Below are 22920 nucleotides of genomic sequence, written 5' to 3'. Positions count from 1 at the left end.
GCCAACTTTCCCTTGGAAGAAATAGCATATGTTTGAAATGTTTGCTGCTGCTACAAATACATTACTGTAGCTGAGTAATCCTGTACATTATTTTCTCTTCAGAGTGATTGACACTATCCAAATCCTTTACAGTTATTGCTGCTAATTTTGAAACGGGTAATCCAATATGTGATCAGTTGAGAAAATTCAAAACAGTGTACCTGCTTTGACCATGTTTCCAATATAAAAATTTAAAAACACTTACAACCTATGAGCTGTAATGGTACTGGAAACCCTTAACAACCATCTCAATAGCAGTTACATATTCTTACTCTTGTATAAAAAATAGAATTAATTGGCAAAAGGTGATAACAATTTGTTTTTAAATGGGCTAGCCTGTCGGTGATTTTGGTCAAGATGATAATTATCAAAAGCATGATTTCAAGCAAGTTTATAAAATAATGTGTTTAAGATATGGAGCTCATTTGCAAATTTTCCTATCCTGTTTGGCCAAATGCACATGCCATCTAGTTGTAGGGATTAATCTGGTTTATATTGTAGAAACTCAACCTAAATATACATGTTTTTTCATGCATCTACCAGCAGGGTCACAAACCCACAGTATTATTTCAATTGTCATCTATAAAATTCCATCTGTTACAAACAACTCTCCCATGGTTGTTGGGAATCGGTGGTAGAGTTTTTATTTTTTTTTTTCTAGTTCTATGTTAAATGTAAAGATATGAAAGGTAATAAGTGTGTGGAAAAACAATTTGGAATTGTATCTAAATAATATATTTCCCTTGGATTTTACTTTGTTTTATGTTTTATTAAGAAAATTATTGAACTTGGTGACTCAAGACAGCAAGTATAATACTTTTTTTTCTGTTTTCTTTTTTTCGGAGCTGGGGACCGAACCAAGGGCCTTCCGCTTGCTAGGCAAGTGCTCTACTACTGAGCTAAATCCCCAACCCCATATAATACATTTTTAAAAATGATTTTAAGCAATATATTATGTGAACTTGAATTTTAACTCCAGTACTCCTGATTCTCAAGGGGACTTTTTCACACTTTTCTTTCTTGAATTTGAAAAATGAAGTGTACTTATACCTAAATCGAGTTTTAGAGGAGCAAAATGATATAATTTGAAGGAAATACTTAGAGTAGATTATAGGATTAATAAATAATGATATTTGACTATATCCTCCCTAGATGGTGAAGCCCTTGAAGGAAAGCAGAAACTTCATTTTTTTATAAACCTATTTTCTAGACATGTACTGGAAACATAATAAGTAATCACTTATTTTTGGAGTAAGAGTTTGAATGAGTTAGAGTAGTACATATAATCTCCAATTACCAAAAGTCAGATTTGTAGAACCATCATCATGTTAAAAAAGAAGAAATGAATACTCAAACAGAGTCATTTGACAATAACATCATTTTTCTCTTATTTGACTAAACCATATACATTATGCCTAGGCAATTTCTTTCAAAAGCAAAGTTTTTGGTTAGTAAAGAATGTATGTATGTATATATGTATATGTGTATACATTTGTATATGTGTATGTGTACATAGGGACACACACACACACACACACACACACACACACACACACACACATATATATATATATATATATATAATTGTGTATGTGTACTTAAGGGCATATGTATATATGTTTATATGTATATATGTATATACGTGTAGGTGGACACATTTATATATATATATATATATATATTTGTTTGTATGTGTATATGTGTTTATATATATATTTATGTAACATAAAATGCACTCTACTTTCTAACTTTATGAAACTTTTCACAGCTATACATTAGTACTCAAGATTTTTAAAAGCTGTTTCATAAATTTTGATTCATTGTAAAGTTACAGTTCAGAAAAGAGATTCAAGGTAGCTAATTAATTTTTATAATATCAAATTTCCTCATCTATTTCATAAAACACAAAGATTTAGTTTGGTAATGTGACTGTATTTGGGTTTTAGCATGAGACATATCTAATTAACTTTTCCATCATGTGATGTAATTTCAGGATACTAAAGGACCTATGTGAGTTAGAAAATATAACAAATGGACTGCTATATGTGATAGATCAGAATGATAGAAAGATACATACATACATACATATTTACATACATGAAAGATCACAGATAAGTAGAATAATATCACATACTCAGAATCATCAATCATGAAATAATTATTAAATGTGAAATATCTTCTTATATGAAGCACAATTTTAAATGTGAATTATGTTCATATCTTAATACCTAAAGGAACATTTATCAGCCGTAATTTTAAAATAAAATGTCTATTTAACACTTCCACTCAGGTAATTAACAGAGATGAAATACTTAGATTCCTTTACATTAATCTGTCAAATTCTCCCATCATCTCGTCTTTGTTACTTAAAGGCATAACATCATACTTTGTCTCTATTTGCAAATCTTCAGCTACTTTCCACCCTGCTCTGCATTCTACCTCAAATCTTATCACTATGTTTAAGTCTCTAAGAGATCCTCATGTGCTATCATGAAATTTAATCATGATCCATCATTTTTTATCTTTACTAACATTGCTATCATACGGGTAATTATTATTTCTCTGTCACAAATGAGATCACTACCGCTTCCGTGTTTTCAGTACTATTTTCAACATCAACCATTTTATAATTGCTCTTTAAATGAGATAATAAAATGATCTATTTCCCCCCAATAAATTTTCCACCAACAGTTTGTTCCATTGAATCTTTAGACAAGAAAAACAAAGTTGTTACAAAGTTCTAGTTCTACTCAGATTTAAAACAGAAAGCTGGCTATGTGACAAGAATCATAGGAAGAATACTTCTGGAAGAGAAAGCAGAGCTTGGAGAAGACCTCATGCAGAGAAGTGCTTCATGCAATTTTAAACAAAAAGTGTGAAAGACCTGAACTTGCATATTGAATATTATTTGTTGAATAATATTTACAAGTGATTCTGAGTGGACTACATAAGCATGTTTATTTATAAATCCATGGTAAATGCTAAAAAAAAATGACATCGACGTGTAATAGAGCAGAAAAGGAAATAAAGTGGAAATTTGGTACAGGTTACATTATGGATGTTATCAGTTTAAACATGCTGATTTCATGTGATGAATATCACAGATATACTAACAGTATTGCATGACTCTATAGTGAAATTACACAGAGTGAGAACACTAACAATAACCTGTGACAAAAATGGCTATATTCTTTAATATTTCTTTTTGAAAACATTCATTTCAATTAAGAAAATTCAATAAAGGAACCAAAGATAACTCTTTTCATCTTTTGCATATCCAATCTTTAAACAGACAGGAGTATACTGGATGAATTTTCTTCAAGCATTTTGCTACTCCAGTTATTATTAATTTAAAACAATATGCAGATCAGGGTGTCATACTTGTGGGTATTGGTTACTAAGACCCAATAATCTCCTCAGAAGGACATCCATATAAAGGAATCTAAAATAATTTCCATTTAAATATTAAAAATCTTAAATATGAAGACTGCTTATCATTTTCACAATACATACACCATTTGTAATTACTTCATTTTTACGTATCAGTATCAGTCACTCTACCTCTCTTATTTTGATATATGACAAGCTTAACAAAGAGCAGACCCTATGTTTCTCAGCAAGCCTCACATTTCACCCATTTTCCACTGCATCTGGGCCATATTACAATCAATATAATTAATATTTTCAAGTAAATGATAATGGGATGCAAATGCATATTTTGATATTTCCTACAGTAAAACAAGTAAAAAGATCCAATAAAAGAATAGGTACAGAATTTGTTTATATGAAAACAGTAGGTTAATAATACCTTATAATATCCACCCTAATTCATATTGAGTCAGTGCTGAAGTATATGTGTCAATGTTTATGAAAAGATTAAATATCTTTTATGTATCTTTCTAAAAACAATTGGACATAGTCAATAAAAAAGTGTCAGGCTCAGATAAGGTTTAGAAATAATTAAAATAAGTTCCAAAAAATATTCTAAAAGACAGTTATACAACATATAAGTTTAATTCTCAGGCTCCATAACTAGATAATATAGTACTGAGCAATTGTATTCAATTTGCACATACAATTTTAATTTACATAGGAAATAAATGTTTAAAATCTCAAAAGCTATATTTATTCAACAGTAAGATTTCAGAAGTGTAAGTTTATTCTTTTTTTTTCATTTTCATTAAATAGGGTATTTCTCATTTGTATTTCAAATGTTTTTATCTTTCCTGGGTTCCTCTTCATCACCCCTAGTCTCTCCCACTCCCTCATTTTAGTGATTGTCTCCTCCACATGGACACTCCCTTCCTTACTGTCCCAGACAACCAAATATCCAAACTTTTAAAATGGGTTAGAGAGCTAAACCAAGAATCCTTAACTGATGTAACTCAATATCTGAGAAACATATCAAGAAATGTTCAACATCCAGAGTTATGAGAAAAAAGGAAATCAAAATGAAACAGAGATTCTACATTACACCAATCAGAATGACTAAGATAAAAAACTGATGCAGTAGCAGAGTGGTCTAGGATGTGGAACACTCCTCCACTGCTGGTGGGATTAATAGCTCTATAGCCACTTTGGATATCAAGGTGGAGGGTCAGAGAAAATTGCAAATAGCTTTACTGAAGACCCAGCTTTACCACTCACTTCAACACATATGCCCACACTTGATCCACATATAACAAGGACATGTGCTTGAACATGTTCAAAGCAGACTTACTCATATTAGTCAAATGCTGGAACCAATCGTGAAATATGTCATCCCCACTGAGGAATAAATAGAGAACGTGTGCTATAATAAAACAAAGGAACACGACTCAGGTATTAAAAATGAGGACCCCAAGAACACTGTACACAAAGGGAAGAAACTGGAAAATAGTGAAGTAACAGAGTACAAAAAGGTCATATCATGGAATGTACTTAGGGACAATTGGGTGTTAGCCACAAAGTTAAGAATACCCAGTATTCAAATCCTTTATCACATGGAGGGTAACATGAAAGAAATCCAATTATGGATGCTTGCAACAAACTTAGAAGGCAGAGGGATGAAGGGACCTAGGTAGAGGTAGAGAAGGATGGACAAAGTGGGGAGGGGGATAGCAACAATGAAAAGAGACAAGAGAGAAATCCAGAGGAAAAGTGGAATAAATAACAATAATCATCAATGGTGGGTGGTGAACTTGGGTATCCCCAGGAAAGTCCCAGATTTCAAAAATGCAAAAGGCTCCTATACACCTACTGGGATGATAGTAGTTTAAATACTAAGCAGCAAAGAGATAGAACAACTAGAGACTGCCTCTTGTAGCTACAAATGACCCAAGTGAAGGGTGCTACCCATGCAGCTCAAAATTTTTAACCTATAAATATGCAAGGCCTAAAAAAAAAGTAAAAGAAAAGAGCAGAGAATGAAGAAAGCCCCTTCAGAGACTACCTCACCATAAGAATCATTTCATCCACAGACCTTAAATCCTCGCACTATTCCTGATGTCAAGATGTGCTTGCAGATAAGACCCTAATATGTCTGTCCTCTGAGGGGCTCTGCCCTCACCTGACTGAGACAGATGCTGATACAGCTAAACATTTGACAGAAAACTGACAGCCACATAAGATGAGTTAGTCTAATGCCTAAAGGATCTTAAGGGGATTGGAAACAAATATGAAACGCAAGAGTATCAATTAAGTTTATCCTTCAGAGTCTCAGGAAATTTACCAACGAGAGTGTACTTGGCCAGTACATGGTTACTGCTATATAGATAGCAAAGCATATGGAGAAGACAACTGTCCAATCTTTAATCTCTGGAAAGGAAGGCAATCGGTCTTGTGGAAATGTCATATCCAGAGAAGGTGGATGTTAGATGGCTAAAGTGAAGTGGGCATGTAGATGGAGGAGCACCATCATAGAAACAAAGAGCATCGGAAAGGCTTGGGGGATTCAAGAAAGAAAGAAGAGTTTGGGAAATGACTTTGAAATGTAAACAAATACATAGATTATTTTGCACTTCCAATGTTTATAATATAAGATATGTATGTTTCCAACAGAGATGTTCACATCTCTCTCCTTAATGACTATACAGTCAGTATTTGTAACATAGGTTTACTGAAAGTTGAAATCCAAAATTGTTGTGACTTACTTATTATTCGAATTTCACATAGATAAACCCATTCACTATTTTATCTTCTGCCCATGTAACTATAGCAAATATTTAGTTACTTGATAGAAAATTGAAAAAAAAATTGTCTTTCTACTCCATTAGTTTTCCATTCAATGCCTCAAATGTCTCTCAATTTAACTGTATGTACTACATTCCCTTCATTGTTGCTCTTTTCCCTGTCTCTTCACAGTTGATATTCCTGTTCCTGACTGTGTCCTTCAGCAATACATAAGTACACTTGCACTTCTCAAAATATATACAGTCTGTTTCACTAGACTCTTACACAAAATGATCATACAGATACACAGTTTAGAGAATTAACATTCAGATTAAAGTGAATATGTAACTCATTTTTTACTTTTTGATCTGGATTAACTCATCTAGGATGGCATTCACAAGAGGAATTCTGATTTATTTTCATTGATATTGGGTTTAAAATACTTGTGCATTATATACTTCCTACCTTGGATTAGTCCGACATACCACACACAGAACAGAACAAATCAATTAATTGTAGGATATGTGCATGTATGTGTCTAGGTCATTCCACAGTAACTCATGCTAAATGTTTGAGAAGCAAATCTGTTCAAAGATAGAATGACCTCCCTTTTTTGCATGTTTCTTAAACATACCAAATCACCTCACATTGCACCAATTATTTATACCTCTGGGCTACAGATTAAATTCATTATATCTACCATTAATCTCTCCATAGGGATTAAGAGCTTATTGATAAATAATTTTGTAGTCTTTAGATTAGAATTTTGTCCCAAAACTCATTAAGTATTTATTGTTCTGTAAATTCAAACCTAAGTGGTATTTCGGAAATTTGAGTTTCATGGTCAGACTTCGTCAGCTAAATGCACTCTGTCCATTGTTGGCAAGTTCAAGCTATGCTTCCTGATTGTCATGTTTGCTGTGGCTACCTAGTTGTACAGTCATGGGATAAGCAAGTGAGTTCTCATATAGTTTTCTCAATACTAAATTGATCTGATCAGAATCTGTGAAGTGACGAATCAATCTCTTTGTGCTGAATGTAGGTTGCCAAACTCCCTCTGGATAATTTTTGAATAGCATCTTGTACTTATGCATATGCTTTTTAGGTGGTTTCTCATTATCTATTAACACTCCACATAGATCTGGAGCATTATATTATTGTAAGTTTCCAAGCCAAGTGATTACCTGTCCTGGATTAGAATCGTCTGTGAGTTTCTAGATCAATGTGTGTAATCCTAAGGGATTCTTCTTGATATATTATCATCTATGGATGGTGTAATATCTACAACGTTTGATACACAGCCTTTGATACACCTTCCTTCTGCTGTGTAAAATAAAATTATTTACAGCAATGGGATCCTGTAATATTTAGGCTACTACATGAATCCTTTAGTAAAATATGTCTATGCATGCTTATTCATGCCCAAAAAGATCCATGGGGAGACCAACCTGGCTAAAAATGTCAATTGCTACTCAGATGTCCACTATGTATACAGTCTGAGGAAGAGTCAGTTCAGTTCAGGTGTGGAACTGAAGAATACTCAGCCATTTTCCAAACGAAAAAAAAAATCAAGTGACTAAGATAAGGATTGTGGGAATGCTTTCATCTATGTAGAACATTAATTTTAGACTCACATACAAATGTGTGATGTGCAGTATTATCAACACTTTATTTCAGTAGGAATTATATACTTTTGGGTATGGTCTCTCTGGACTATTGTATGATATCAATATGGTTTGCTGTGACAGATTTTCAAGTAAATATGAAATATGAGGACTCCAGCAGAGTAACTCTTGCTCAAGTAATACCCTTCATGTTATTTGTGACCCTCACTGGGAACACTTACTGCTATGTATCAGAGTTCTGATTCAATTTTAAGTCTTTTTTTTTTGTTCTCATGCTAACTTTTGATGTTTCCTTTCTCCAATAGAATAGTTAGTCAATGAGCCTGTATACCAGACATCAGATGCAGTATCAAGCATTGGTTGCAGCTTGCCCCTCTGCTGAATTCACAGCTATGAGGAAGTGTTTCTTATGAGAAGTAATTGATCTCTACAATGTAGATTATTGTTGTCTGTGTTTTTCTCTGACTTCCTCAGTACTCTTAAGGGTCATATGAGGGAAGAAATCACAATGAGAGTGAGAAGCGATCTTTCTGGATCCCAGGATAGACAAAATACACCAAAGTTTCCTTGCAAGATATAAGAACATAGTGGACAGGGTTTGTATTCAACTTAGTCAATGAAATGCTCTCCCTTTATACCCTGTATATGTACAAACATTTACACAATTGGATTGGCTTGTTAGCTATGCCTACTTACCCAGCCTGCCCAGTTTTCAGGCTGTGAAGAGGAGACTTTGTTCTCAGCAAGGGATCACCTGGTGGACAAACATCTTACTCTTGCTCACTGTTTCCCTGTTCCTCCAAGTTAAGCAGCTTCTTTCAAATGGATCTCCATTGTCCATATTATCCCTGACTTCAGGTCTGAAGCTATGAGCCCAGTCAACAAGAAAATCTCCATAGCTAAGAAAAAGTAAAATTTTTCATTATTTAGTGCTGAGGTCGAGGGGCAGATACTATAGTGACTTTCTTTATTCTAAGATCTTCTTGAGACAGGGAAGGGGGAAGAGCATTGCAGGAGGGTAAGTTTTGATATATCTAGGGTTGCTTAACAATAATAGTAATAATAATAATAATAATAATAATAATAAGTAGTTGTAGTAGTAGTAGTAGTAGTAGTAGTAGTAGTAGTAGTAGTAGTAGTAGTAGTAGTAGTAGTAGTAGTTTAGACTAGGAAGATTATTCAGCATTTCAGAACACTGCCTGTCTTTCCAAAGGTCATGAGTTCAATTCCAAGTGTACTCATCGTGGCATCCAAACATCTATAATGTCATCTGATGCCCTCTTCTGGTGAGTCTGACAGGTACAGTATACTCATAAAAATCAAATAAAATAAATCTTTAAAATAAATAAAAAACAAAAGTTTACTTATCTAAGTTTAAGTTACTGTGCTTCTGTAGCTGACCAACTTTTTGTGTTCCTCTGAGGACAGAAAATGCATCTCTCTCTATTAAAATCCAGGATGAGAGCTCACACACTGCTTGCCATATCTCGTCTGTTATTCAAACACAGCTTCTGCTTTTCTGAGAAATGAAATAGCTTCCATTACACTCCTATCCTACCTTCAAGTTCTACTTTTGAGAGGCACATCAGAAAAGTGTGTTTGTGCATGAGGACGTTGGAGTTGCAGTTTCTTCTGATGTGAGAATACTGGGTTTAACACAGAGGGGTCAAGACGATCAAGGAATGACTGGGTGTAATAACTATCTTTTGTTCAAATTCTGCTGATGCCATGGGTCAGTATTCCTGGAAGTTTACCCAACTCACAGGTTTTCTTCTTGAGCTCAATAGTCAGTTTCTCCTACTTCTTAATCTGCTGAACTTGCTCATTGATGGTGGAAGGTTGGCATGATGCCTTCCCAGCAGACCCTGTAGATAAACACAAGGGAACATGCATATTAATGGCCCAGTCAGAGGAGAGACCATTCTGAGTCCCCCAACAAAGCATGAGGAAAGGGGAAATCTACAGACACTTTGAAGCACTGAGAGAGTAAGAAAGCTCTTTTCAAGTTGGACCTATTAGCTACTCTCCTGCCTCCAACGATGATTGCTAGACATATGCAGGTAAGTTCTGTAGTCCATAGTTCTTAGGACCACCAAGCCCTAATCATGTATGTTCAAGAAAAATGAGTCTGAAATCTTGATACATTTCCAGGGGAGTATCCCTCTCTCTCTCCTTGTCACAACATGTCAATGAATGTACAATAATCGTCTGTAGATGAAGTCCTATACTCTACCCTGAGAGTAGAAGATTTATCTGTGTGGCTCCTATTGGATATCTTTCTCATTCAGAGTGAAATTAAGGAAATCATAGCAAACTAACTGCATGCTTGTCAATTTCTGGCTGTCTGCCAAATATTCATCAGATATTCTTGACGCTTGGTCCCTTCTTTAAAAGTCCAGATGTTTCAGACCATAAGTCCTGCTCCTAGAAGGTCTGACCCAAGCACAGCTTCTCCAGGAAGTTCCCCAGTACTGGCTCAGGGCTTACTCTCTCTGCTTTACACCAGATTATTTATTTTGCATATTTATAACAAGAAAGAAGTCCTAATATCATTTTTTTCTCTCTCATCTCTCCATGCACTCTGTTTTTCCTGTAAATAACTCGATAATCCTAGAAAACATGTCTGTGTCTAAAACAATAAGCATTAACAAAATACCACAAGGGCAGCTTCTGTTTCCATAACACTAGTGACATCACAAAGAATACCACGGAATTCCAGGCATGCAAAAGTGTACCAGAGGAGTGTCCCCTTCAACAGTACATAACTATCCATTAACCAGATATTCTCCAAATCAACAAGCCAAGTTGGCCTTTCCAGTACCTTTGCTGAGACACAAGGGAAGACTTTCCATCACTCTACCTTCTAAAAATGGAGATATGACTGATTAATTGAATTTTATCCCACCTTCATGTACAGATATTGAAGCCTAAACTTGCAAACAAAGCCCAGAAATTGTTCATCCCGACCTTACTATGCACACTGAAAATGACAATGAAGAAAGGAAGTTGAGAACTTAGGTCAGTATGATTGTCATTTATGCAACGATTCTAAACAGTTAATCACTCTAAGCGGACATCTTCTTTAGCTAAATGATCATTTTATCCAATTTCCTCATCCATTGCTCCTCCTAACTAATGCTGGAGAGTTGGGATTATGCCTTCCTTGTAGAGCTGGTACATAGATAAATACAAGTAAGCAAAGACTTTGGAAAGATCCACAGAGAAGTACAGTTTAGTTGAGGGAGTAAAAAAATTGGAATAATTATGTAAATTCAGGCAAAAACATTGTTCAGAGCCTCAAAAATAACATGTTTAGTCATGAGGTTCTTTATGATGTGAGCAGCAGTTCACAGATCAGGCTACAGGGGCATTGCTTAAGATAGGTGCAATTTGAGACCTCAAAAACAGAGGAAGCATGATGAGTCAACCTTGGAATGCAATTAAGAAGTCATGCTGTACTATGGAGAGGTATCCTGCGGAGGAAAGAGACAGACAGAGACAAAGACAGACAGACAGACAGACACAGACACAGACACAGACACACACACACACTCACACACACACACACACACACACACCAAAACAAAGCATCAGTCATGGGGACAATTATGTTGTAGATCAATCATAAGGAGCTTCACCCATAGAATAAAAGTCAAATTCTTCTGTTGGGTGCCACATGTGACAACGTCTATACTCTTGAAAGGGTGTCACTACTACATTTCTGGAAAGCATCTATTAGAAACATACAGACAGGGAATGGTAAAGTAGGGTAGAGTCTAGGTATTATTAAACTATACATGTTTATTAAAGCCCCATGTAACCTTTGTCATGATGCTGGCAGTCCCACCAAAGAGAAGCCTGACATGCATTTCTTGAATATCTAAAAATTTTCTTTTTATACATGTGTATTGGACTCTATGCTTGTTGGGGGTTGTTGAATATTCTGCATCTTCACAGTTGTTCTTGTCTAGTAGATTTGGAAGTCAACTCTATTTCTAATTGTGGTTCTCCAGAGGACTCCAAGTTCAGATTAATCTGGGGTTTATGAGATAAGGAAGGGCATAAACTGGAAAGAAATACATTAACATTAGTAAAGACTGTTGTAGGATAGAGGAAAAAAATATGACAGAGAGGCAGAGAGAGAGACACATAGAGAGAATGAAAGAATATGCCTTAAGTACATGAAGCCAGAAAAGAATTTGTGAATCTAGAAGACAAGGTATGATAGACTGCCTGTAAATCCCAGTAACTAAGAAAGGACCTTGGATCCAGTTTTGATATTGAGGCTTCATACAGCTTGGCCTTTGCCAATGTGAGACACACGATTTCAATGAGCAAATCCATAGACTGGAAAATGTAGTTATGGTGGTCCAGAAAAAAAAAAAAAACAGAATTGTCCCCTCTGTCTGCTTCTCATTACTCTGGTCTCCCGTGTCACAGGAGGCTGAATGGTCTTCCACATACCCTCAGATGCTGCTCACAAGGAAGAGCAAATTTCTTCAACAATACTTCATCTGAGCCTACCCTTTGCTTGTGGATGGTACTCAGGAAGTGAACTGATAGGTTATACTTTTCCTAGCTGGGTGTTAAAGTTCAGACTTGAGCATCCCACTCTGTGATTTTTCAACAGTTACATGTATCCATTGGGATGGCAGTGTCACAATGACTGCAACTGTCTTGTCACGCCTTTCACATGCTTCATGTGACCGAGTTGAAAGTCTGTCTTAGCTTATTTACAGATCCACGGGATGCAGCTCGGCTTCAAAGGCCACAAGTGTGACCACAGAAAACAAGAAAACAATGACACAGTACACAGTTATAATGTAGACATGTCGGGGTATTTCCTCCAAATTTTGTTTAAAAGCGGATTTTTTTTTCTTTATTATCTTGAGCATTTCTTATTTACATTTCAATTGTTATTCCCTTTCCCGGTTTCCTGGCCAACATTCCCCTATCCCTGCTTTTTTACCCCTAAACCCCTTTGTATATGGGTGTCCCCATCCCTATCCTCCCCCAAATACCGCCCTCCCCCCAACAATCACGTTCACTGGGGGTTCAGTGTTAGCAGGAACAAGGGTTTGCCCTTCCACTGGTGCTCATACAAGGTTATTCATTGCTCCCTATGAGGTGGGAGCCCAGGATCAGTCCACGTATAGTCTTTAGGTAGTGGCTTAGTACCTGGAAGCTCTGGTTCCTTGGCATTGTTGTTTCTATTGGGTCTCAAGCCCCTTCAAGCCTTTCCAAGCCTGTCTCTCATTCCTTCAACGGGATTCTCGTTCTCAGTTTAGTGGTTTGCTGCTGGCATTTGCCTGTGTATTTGCTGTATTTCGCCTGTGTCTCTCAGGAGAGATCTACATCAAGTTCCTGTCAGTCTGCACTTCTTTGTCAAGCATATTCTTTTACTGAAGATTATGCTACTCTTTCTAGAAGGCCACTTTATGGCAGAACATTTGGATTATGCCCCATCCACACTTTATAGATTTCTTACATAGACTTCTTTCAGTGACAAGGTTTCTGTAAATTTCATACAAACTAACCATTTAAGGACACAAACACAAACACATACACACAAAAGATACACAGGTACACAATGACACACACACACACACACACACAGTGTGCAGGGATAATAGAGATGTGCATGTTTAAAAAGTTAGGACAGTGGATCTAGAATATAAAATGTGAAGGGTTCCACTAAAATCTAAGACCATAGGATGGAGGATGGGAAAAAATTGTGAGGTGTGCTTTCCCTACAACTTGAATACATTAGCAATGAAATATGAGGCATCAGAACTGCATGGTCAAACAAAGACCAGAAATATACACAGTCAAATGAATGCAAATACAGCTCATCTCTCTGATCTCTAATGGAAGAGTTCAGGTGTTTCCCACACATCTCCTGCATAGTATTTATTTGCAGTCCAATTCTAGAACACCAAAGGATATTCAAGAACATATAAAGAGCTGAAGCCAGAATGTCAGCATTCCCAGAGATCAGAAGAGAAGGGAGTTCTGTTTTCCTCTGCTTCCCTTAACTATGCTTCAGAAAACCAAGGAGACAGCCTCCTCAGGCATATGCACATCTGCAGAGGTTGTAGTTTGGCTTTAGAACATCTTAGCCTGTAGTTACACAAGCCAGGATGAAAACTACAAACTACATCAGCATACAGTTGATGTGCCCAGGATCACTCCTAAGTCTCTCTAGACCTACAAGTGTAGATAAACATGCCTTATAGGAATAGAACATGGTTGTTTAGTTCCCTCAATTACTGTTCAGGACACGTACAGAAGACAGGAAGGAGCCAGTCCCTCTTCTATTTCTCTAATTGATATTTCTTCAATGTAGTATAAAACTGCCTGCCAAGGAGACTGTCTTTAGGACAAAACAGCAGGGAAAAGATTGGGAAAAGTTCTACACCAATCCTACATCTGACAGAGGGCTATTACCTAATAAACACAAAGAACTAAAGAAATAATGATTCAGAGAGAAAATAATCCTATTAAAATTGTGCTACAGGACTAAGCAAAGATTTCTCAACTGAGGAATATCAAATATCTGAGAAGGATCTAAAGAAATGTTCATCATATTTAGTCATTAAGGAAATGTAAATGAAAACAACTCTGAGATTCCACCACATACATGTAAGTATTGCTGAAATAAAAATTCAGGAGACAGCAGAAGTTGATAAGGATCTCAAGTGAGAGGAATGCTCCTTTTTTTGGTGGCACAAAGAACTGGTTCAACCACTCCTGAAATCAGTCTGGAGATTCCTCAAAAAATTGGAAATTGCAGTGCTTGAGGAACCAGATATACATCTTTTGGCATATAACCAAAAGATGCTCCAACATACAAAAAGACACATCCTCAATTATGTTCATAGCTGCCTTATTTATAATACCCAGAAGCTAGAAGAAACCCTAATGGCATTCATCAGAGGAATTGTTATGGAAAATGTGGTACATTTACACAATGGTGTACTACTCGGCTATCAAAACCAATTATCTCAAGAAAGTCATAGACAAATGGAATGATCTAGAAAATATCATACTGATTGAGGTTACCGAATCACAGAATGGTATGAAATCACACATGGTATGAAATCACCGAAAGTGAATATAGGCACAAAAGCTCAAATTACCCAAGATGCGGTCCTCAGACAACTGGAAGCTCAAGAGAGGACATACAAAATGTGCATGCTCTACTCCTTTTTAAAAGGTGGAACAATAATATATATAAATTTAGAGCAGAGACTGAGGGAATCCCATTCAGAGCATGCCATACATGTGGAAAAATATATACACATCAGTCACCAAAACTAGAAAAGATTGATAGAGCTAAGAAGTGCATGCTGCCAGGGACTGTATATAGATCTTCCCTGTGAGACACAGCTAGAGTATATCAAATACAGAAGTGAATTCTAGAGGCAAATATGTGAACTGAAAACGGATAGTAAGGGGAGTTATAGAAAAAGAGGAGTGGGGCCGGTTAGGGATCATATGGGCAAGTAATAGGGAAAGGAAATAACATTTGAAATGTAAATATAGAAATACCCAAATAAAAAGGAATAAAATTTGCTAAAACTAAAAAAATTAAAGAAATTAAAGAAAATAACAGTGCCAGGTATTCACAGCTATTGACTCAGAAATGTAAAGCTCATTGTCAGGGAATGAGAGCAGAGTAATACTAGTGGAAAGACAGAGATGATGAAGACTCAAGTAGAAACACTTCTCTCTCCCAGATATCAGTGTCAGACACAAACTGCACTATAGGGATCCAAAGCATGGAAGAGTATACTCTGAGTGGAGTACACAATACTTGTCTTTCCCTTCTTTGTTAGGACCTTATTCTTCTTGACATAAAGAATAAAGGTTATGAGCTATCAGGAAATCAACTATGCTCTGCCCATCACTTGGTTTTGGAATACAAAAAAAAAAAAAAAAGGATATAAACACTCTGACTCCCAGGAACGATGAGAACAGGGAAGTCCAGATGCTTTTGAGCTCCCAGCTCCTGATTCCCATATGTGTAAGGCTCACATCAAGGCAAACTCTTTAAATATCCCACTCAATTCCTACTAAGGACTCTCTGAGCTATCCCAAGTATAACATACTTCTTCCTTTTTTTATACAAAGACAGAAGGCCAGCTTCCTTCTCCCCTTCACTGTTGTCATTATCCTCTTTGTTCTCCCTCCCATATGGGTGTTTACTCTGAATTACAGGTCAATTAGTAAACCCTAGAGGGACTGCAGGAATATCTGAGAGGCTGTTCCAGCCACAACAACACTTGTGACATCGCAGAAGAAGTTAGGGGAGTCCAGGTTACAAGATATACTTGAGGGAGAGCCTAATGATGATGTCACTGTGAACGGCCATGTCCTACCTGCTAAACAGATTTCCTTACATTGATCAGACTTGGCGTGCCCTCTCCAGGTATCTCTCTTGTGACTCTGTGGAAACCTTTATGTTGTCCGTCTCTCTAAAGCTGTAGAAATCTCTTTGCTTCATTAGTGGTTACATGCTTTGAATGGAGAAAGTTAGCCAGGGGCTTGGCATGGGTATAAAAGATTTAGGAAGATGGAGTGGGGGAGATTCTTCTAGATAATAATTTTTCCCAGGATCATTCCTGTGACATACAGAAAAATTTTGTAGGTTTTCTGTTTCCCAAAGGCCAGTATTCTCCCTACAGACATTTAATTGAATGAATATTGTGCTTCACTTTCTTACTGTACATTCCTTGATAGGGGACTTTATAAATATTCCAGAATGTGTACTCAAAAATTCTGTTTTACGATTCCATTTTTTTGCAATGATTTTGGCAACAAAGAGGGCCCAACATTAGAGTGAATATAACAGTGTAAATATTGTGAACCTACCTCAAATGATAAACTCCCAAATCCTTATTTTATCCAAAAATTAAGAGACATCAGTAAAGGAAAGGACAACATCTACTCTAGAATGTGGTTCTGTAGTCCCAAAAGATAATCAGTTCTCTGATATCTACATTCCTTATTTCCAAGGTTCAGACTTGAGGGTTGAGAGTGTTTTGCCATGATTCTTTATTCAGGCCATACGTGAGGTTCAGGAGGATGGGCAGGGAGAGGAATGTCTTGAGGTCCAGGGAAAGCTTATCTTCAATAGTTTCATAAGTACAGAAGGGAATCTTTTTGGCATTGTCAATTGTAGATTCTACATTCTTGACCTAGTTGTGTATAATCCATGTTAAAATTCCACCTAACCTCATAGGTGTAGGAGACACGAGAACTACATAAGATTGGTGAAGCTAAGAGGTGCATGCTGCCAAGAACTGGAGAAAGATCGTTCCAGAGAGACACAGTTAGAGCATGTTAAATACAGAAGTGAGTGCTAGTGGGAAACCAGATGTTCATGATGCTTCCCCACTTTTCTTCTATTAGTTTGAGTGTATCTGGTTTAATGTGGTGGTACTTGATCCAGTTGGACTAAAGGTTTCTACAAGGCAGTAAGAATGGATCAATTTGCCTTCTTCTACATAATGACCTCCAGTTGAAGCAGCACCATATGCTGAAAATGCTATCTTTTTTTCCATTGGATGGTTTTGGGTCCTTTCTCAAAAATTAAGTGACCATGGGTGTATGGGTTCATTTCTGGTCTGTAGTTCAGTTCCACTGGTTTATTTGCCTGCCACTGTCACAATGCCACACAGTTTTTATCACTGTTGCTCTGTAATACTGCTTAAGTTCAGGGATAGTGATTCCCAAGGAAGTCCTTTTATTGTTGAGGAGAGTTTTAGCTATTCTGAGTTTTTCTTATTCCAGATGAATTTATGAATTGTTCTGTCTAACTCTATGAAGAATTGGATTGGAAATTTGATGGGGATAGGAATGAATCCTTAGGTTGCTTTTGGTATTATGGCCATTTTTACAGTATTAATCCTGCCAATCCATGAGCATGGGAGATCTTTCCATCTTCTGAAATCTCCTTCAGTTTCTTCAGAGACTTGAAGTTCTGCTCATATGCTCATATCTTTTACTTGCTTGGATAAAGTCACCCGAGTTATTTTGTATTATTTAGGGGTATTGTGAAGGGCGTCGTATCCCTAGTTTCTTTCTCCACTTGTTTAGCTTTTGTTCAGTGTTATATTTATACCCAGCCACTTTGCTGATATTGTTTATCAGGCTTAGTAATTCTCTGGTGGTACTTTTGAGGTCTCTCAGTATACTTTCATATCGTCTAAAACAGTGCTATTTTGAATTCCTCCTTTCCAATCCAATCTAAGCAGACTCCTTTAGTGTATGCTTGCTCTGGCTAAGATGTCTAGAACCATATTGAATAAGTTGTGAGAGAGTGGGCAGCCTGGTCTACTCCATGGTTTCAGTGTGATTGCTTTAAGTTTCTCTCCACTTAGTTTAATGTTAGCTATGGATTTGCTGTATATGTTTAGGAATGGGCCTTAAATTCCTGTAATTTCCAGGACCTTTATCATGAAGGGGTGTTGAATTTTATCAAATGCCTTCTCAGCATCTAATGAAATGATCATTGGGTTTTTATCTTTGAGTGTGATTACATAATGGATTACGTTGATGGTTTCCATATACAAAATCATCCCTGCATGCCTGGGATAAAGCCTACTTGATCATGATGGATGATTATTTTGATGTGTTCTTGGATTCAGTTTGCAAGACTTATATAGTATTTTTGCATCGATATTCATAAGGGAAATTGGTCTGAAGTTTTCTTTCTTTGCTGGGTCTTTGTGTGGTTTAGGTATAAGAGTAATTGTGGCTTCATGAAAGGAATTAGGTAGTGCACTGTCTCATTTTTGTGGAATAGTTTGCAAAGTACTAGTATGAAATTTTCTATGAATTTTGGATAGATTTCTTCACTAAATCGATCTGATCCTGGACTCTTTTTGATTGGGAGGCGTTTATTGATTTCTTCTATTTCTATAGAAGTTTCTGGTTGTTTAAATGGTTTTTCTGTTCCTGGTTTAGCTTTGGTACCTGACATTCAACAAGAAAATTGTCCTTTTCTCCAGATTTTCAAATTTTGTTGAAATTAGGATTTTGTAGGATGATCTGATGACTTTTTTAATTTGTTCTAATTCTGCTGTTTTGTCTCCCTCTTCATTTCTTATTTTGTTAATTTGGACACACTCTGTGTGCCCTCTGATTAGTCTGGCTATGGGTTAATGTAATCAGTTGATTTTCTTAAAGATCCAGCTTTTAGATCTGTTCATTCTTTGTATGATCCCCATTTTTCTACTTGGTTGATTTCACCTCTGAGTTTGATTATTTCCTGCCTTCTACTACTCCTGCATGTATTTGGTTCTTTTTGTTCTAAAGGTTTTAGGTGTACTGTCAAGCTGCTGTTGTATGCTCTCTCCAGTTTCTTTCTGCAGGCATTCAGAGGTATGAGTTTTCCTTTTAGCACAGCTTTCATTGTGTTCCAAAATTTTGGGTATATTGTTCTTTCATTTTCATTAAATTCTAAGAAGTCTTTAATTTCTTTCTTCATTTCTTCCTTGACAAAGTTATCATTGAGTAGAGCATTGTTCAACTTTCATGTATATGTGGGTGTGCTCTCCTCATTGTTATTGAAGAACAGCCTTAGCCCATGGTGGTCTCATAGAATGCATTGGATTATTTCTATCGTTCTGTATCATTTGAGGCCTGCTTTTTGACTGATTATATGATAAAATTCGGAGAAAATGCCATGAAGTGGTGAGAAGAAGTTATATCCTTTTGTTTTATGATAGAATTTTCTAAAGTATCTGTTAAGACCATTTGGTTTATAACTTCTGTTAGTCTGACTATGTCTCTGTTTAATTTCTCTTTCCATGATCTGTCTTGTGATGAGAGTAGGGAGTTGAAATCCCCTGCTATTATTATTTCCGGTGCCATATGTTCTTTGAGCTTTAGTAAGGTTTCTATGTAGGTGCCCTTGTATTTGGCGCATAGATATTTTAGTTTTCGAGCTCATCTTTGTGGATTTTTGCTTTGATGAATATGAAGTGTCCTTCCTTAGGGTTTTTGATGACATTTCATTGAAAGTCGATTTTATATGATATTAGAATGGCTACTCCAGCTTGTTTCTTGCGAAATTTTGCTTGGAAATTATTTTTCCATCCTTTTACTCTGAGGTAGTGTTTCTTTTTGTCTCTGAAGTGTGTTTCCTGTAGTGCAAAATGCTGTGTCCGCATTACATATCCAGTGTGTCAATCTGTGTATTTTTAGTGGGGAATTGAGTCCATTGATGTTGAGAGATATTAAGGAATAGCGATGATCACTTTCTCTTATTTTCATAATTGGAGGATAGTTAATGTTTGTGTGCTTCCCTTCTCTTTATTTTGTTGTGAAAAGATTAATTCTTGCTTTATGATTTTACTTGCCTCCTTTTTGGGGATTTTCCAGTTAGTGTCCTTGGAATTACTGGATATTTAGAAAGATATTGTGTAAATTTGGGTTTGTCATGGAATATCTTGGTTTCTCCATCTATGTTAATTGAGAATTTTGCTGGATAAAGTAGCCTTGGATGGCGTTTCTGTTCTCTTAGGGTCTGTATGATATCTGTCCAGGATCTTCCAGCTTTCATAGTCTAGTGAAAATTCTGGCGTAATTCTGATAGGTTTGCCTTTATATGTTATTTATACATATACTTACTGCTTTTAATATTTTTATTTGTTTTGTGTATTTACTGTTTTTACTATTATGTGATGGGAGGGTTTCCTTTTCTGGTCCAGTCTATTTGTAGTTCTGTAGGCTTTGTGTATGTTTATGGGCATCTCTTTCTTCGGATTAGGGAAGTTTTATTCTATAATTTTGTTGAAGATATTACTGTCCCTTGATGTTAGCAGTCTTCACCCTCTTCTATACCTGTTATCCTTAGGTTTGATCTTCTTGCTGTATCCTTGATTTCCTGTATGTTTTGGGCTAGGAGTTTTTTTTTTTCTTTTTTACATTACCTTTGACAGTTGTGTCAATGTTTTCTAAGGAATCTTCTGCTCCTTAGATTATGTCTTCCATCTCTTTTATCCTGTTGGTGACGCTCACATCTATGACTCCTGGTTTCTTTTTTAGGTTTTCCATCTCCATCGTTGTCTTCCTTTGTGCTTACCTTATAGTTTCTTTTCCATTTTTAACTCCTGGATTTTTTGTTCATTTTCTTCTCCTGCTTTTTTTTTTCATTAGTTCTTTAAGGTACTTTTGTGTTCCCTCTTTCTGGGATTCTACTTGTTTACTTCTGAATTTTCTGTTGTCCTGTATTTTCTTAAGGGAGTTAATTTTGACCTCCTTAACATCCTCCATGATCATGATAAAATGTGAACTTAAATCTAGATCTTGCTTTTCTGGTGTGTTTGGATATCCAGTGTTTGCATTGTTGGGAGATTTGGACTCTGATGAGGCCAAGTAGACTTGATTTCTGTTGTTTGAATTCCTGTTATTGCCTCTAGCCATCAGGTTGTCTCTGGAGTTAGCGTGTCTTACTCTTTCTGACAGTGGCTTGACCGTCCTGTAGGCTCATGTGTCAGGACTGCTGTAGACATGTTTTCCTATTTTGTTTTTACCCAGTTATGGGAACAGAGTATTCTTCCTCATGCATGCAGTTTTTCCTGTCCACTGGCTTTCAGCTGTCCCTGTGGGCTGGAACCAGAAGGAACTTCACATATTTCTCTTATATCCTTCTGTGAGGGGGGAGGGATCACAGAAGGCACAAGGTGTTTTCCTATTGAGTCAGGAATCTGGGCAGAGAGTAGTCTCCTCTGGTTTCCCAGGAATGCCCGCTCCTCTGAAGTTCTAGTTCTTCCACCTCCAGGATTTGTGTGCAGGGAGCTGTTTGACCAGTTCTGTTCAGATCCAGGCACACTCTGGAAAATGGTGCTCCTGCAGTTTTACTCCTCCAATATCCCTGGGTCCAGAGGCACTATGCTGCTTTGTCTTCGGCCAGAGATGTGGGTAATGGAGGGCAGAAGTTGCGGTCTCTGTGCCTTGTATGCTCAGTATTGCCCAGACTCCTGGGTGATCAGCTCTCTCTCCCACATCGTCTAGGAGCAGGGAGCTCTGGGCCAGGATCAGCAAGGTTCAGGAGCCAGCTAGAAACTGGAAGTGCCTGGTCCCAGAGGAGTTCTGCTTTTGCATGTCCTGAATCCACTAGTCAGGTCACTTAGTGCAGAATAGTTGTATTCACCTCTGGTCTCAGACCTGAAGTTGCTTCTTGGGCAGCCATTCAGCTCTCAATGAGAGTTGCAACCAGAAATGTCTACTAGGTCACTATGAACAGGAGGCCCAGATGGAGCTAGGTGTTTTTTTTTTTTGTCAGGAATGTGAGCAGAGATCTCAGGAGTTTCTGCCCTTCTGATGGTCTAAGTGTTCGCCACCAAACAGAAGATTTGTGTGTAGGATATTGTTTGGACCAGTTCCGATCCATATGCCATTTGTACTGCAGGACTCCTGCAGCTTGACTGCTCTTATATTCATGTGTCCAGCGGCACTATGCAGTTTCCTCTTGGGCTAGGGATGTGGGACCAGGTGGGCAGAAGTGGCAGTCTCGCCATCCCTGAAGTCTAAGTACTGTCCAGTCTTCTGGGTGATCAGCTATCTGTCAGACAGAGTTTCCAAAGGAGTTTCAAATGTTCATTCCCTATACTACAGGTCTCCAGTCTTTCCAATTCTCCTCCAAATGTTTTGGAGAAGACATCTCTTGTCAAGACGAGGTACAAAAAGCCCCATCAGACAAAGAGGGCTGCAAAATTTCTACTTTTAAAGGTAATCTCAATGATTTCTCATATTCCACAAATGGATTAAATCCTGCCCCCTCTCCACATGTGACTTTAATACCTTCGCCAGCTGCAAAACATGGGAGAAAGCTATGTCCACTCACAAAGACAGTCAAAGATGTCCCCCATCTCCCCCAAAGTGCCTTATGCAAACTGCTTCTGGTTAAAAGCATTTGAAACCTGATTCTGCTAACAAAGGGGATTTCATAACTTCTCTATTAAACCAAGAGAACGTTCAGACTTCTCCACTGTTAAAAATGGCTTAAATCATCACTTATGGTCCGAGGGGGACAAAATGCAGTCACAAATACCCAAGTGAACCTCATAACACACATAACACCCCAAGCATTGAC

General features: G+C 37.0%; 1 long non-coding RNA gene across 4 annotated transcripts in view; it reads right to left on the bottom strand.

Annotated features, from left to right (window-relative positions):
* Nucleotides 1-22920, bottom strand: part of LOC134484743 (uncharacterized) — a 100791-nt gene that overhangs the window by 1344 nt on the left and 76527 nt on the right. The window contains exons 3-4 of one of the 4 annotated variants that reach the window (XR_010062482.1): nucleotides 9578-9679; nucleotides 8511-8713 (exon numbers count right to left, since the gene is read on the bottom strand). This is a non-coding gene — a long non-coding RNA (uncharacterized LOC134484743). Of the gene's footprint in view, nucleotides 1-7136; nucleotides 8714-9196; nucleotides 9334-9372; nucleotides 9680-22920 lie in introns of those variants that run through there. The other 3 variants (XR_010062483.1, XR_010062480.1, XR_010062481.1) reach the window with 3 other exon arrangements.

The sequence above is a fragment of the Rattus norvegicus genome (genome assembly GCF_036323735.1).
Source record: "Rattus norvegicus strain BN/NHsdMcwi chromosome Y unlocalized genomic scaffold, GRCr8 chrY_unlocalized_41, whole genome shotgun sequence".
NCBI lineage: Eukaryota > Metazoa > Chordata > Mammalia > Rodentia > Muridae > Rattus > Rattus norvegicus.
Note: the sequence above shows the minus strand (reverse complement) of the source record. Positions and strands in the feature narration are given on the sequence as shown.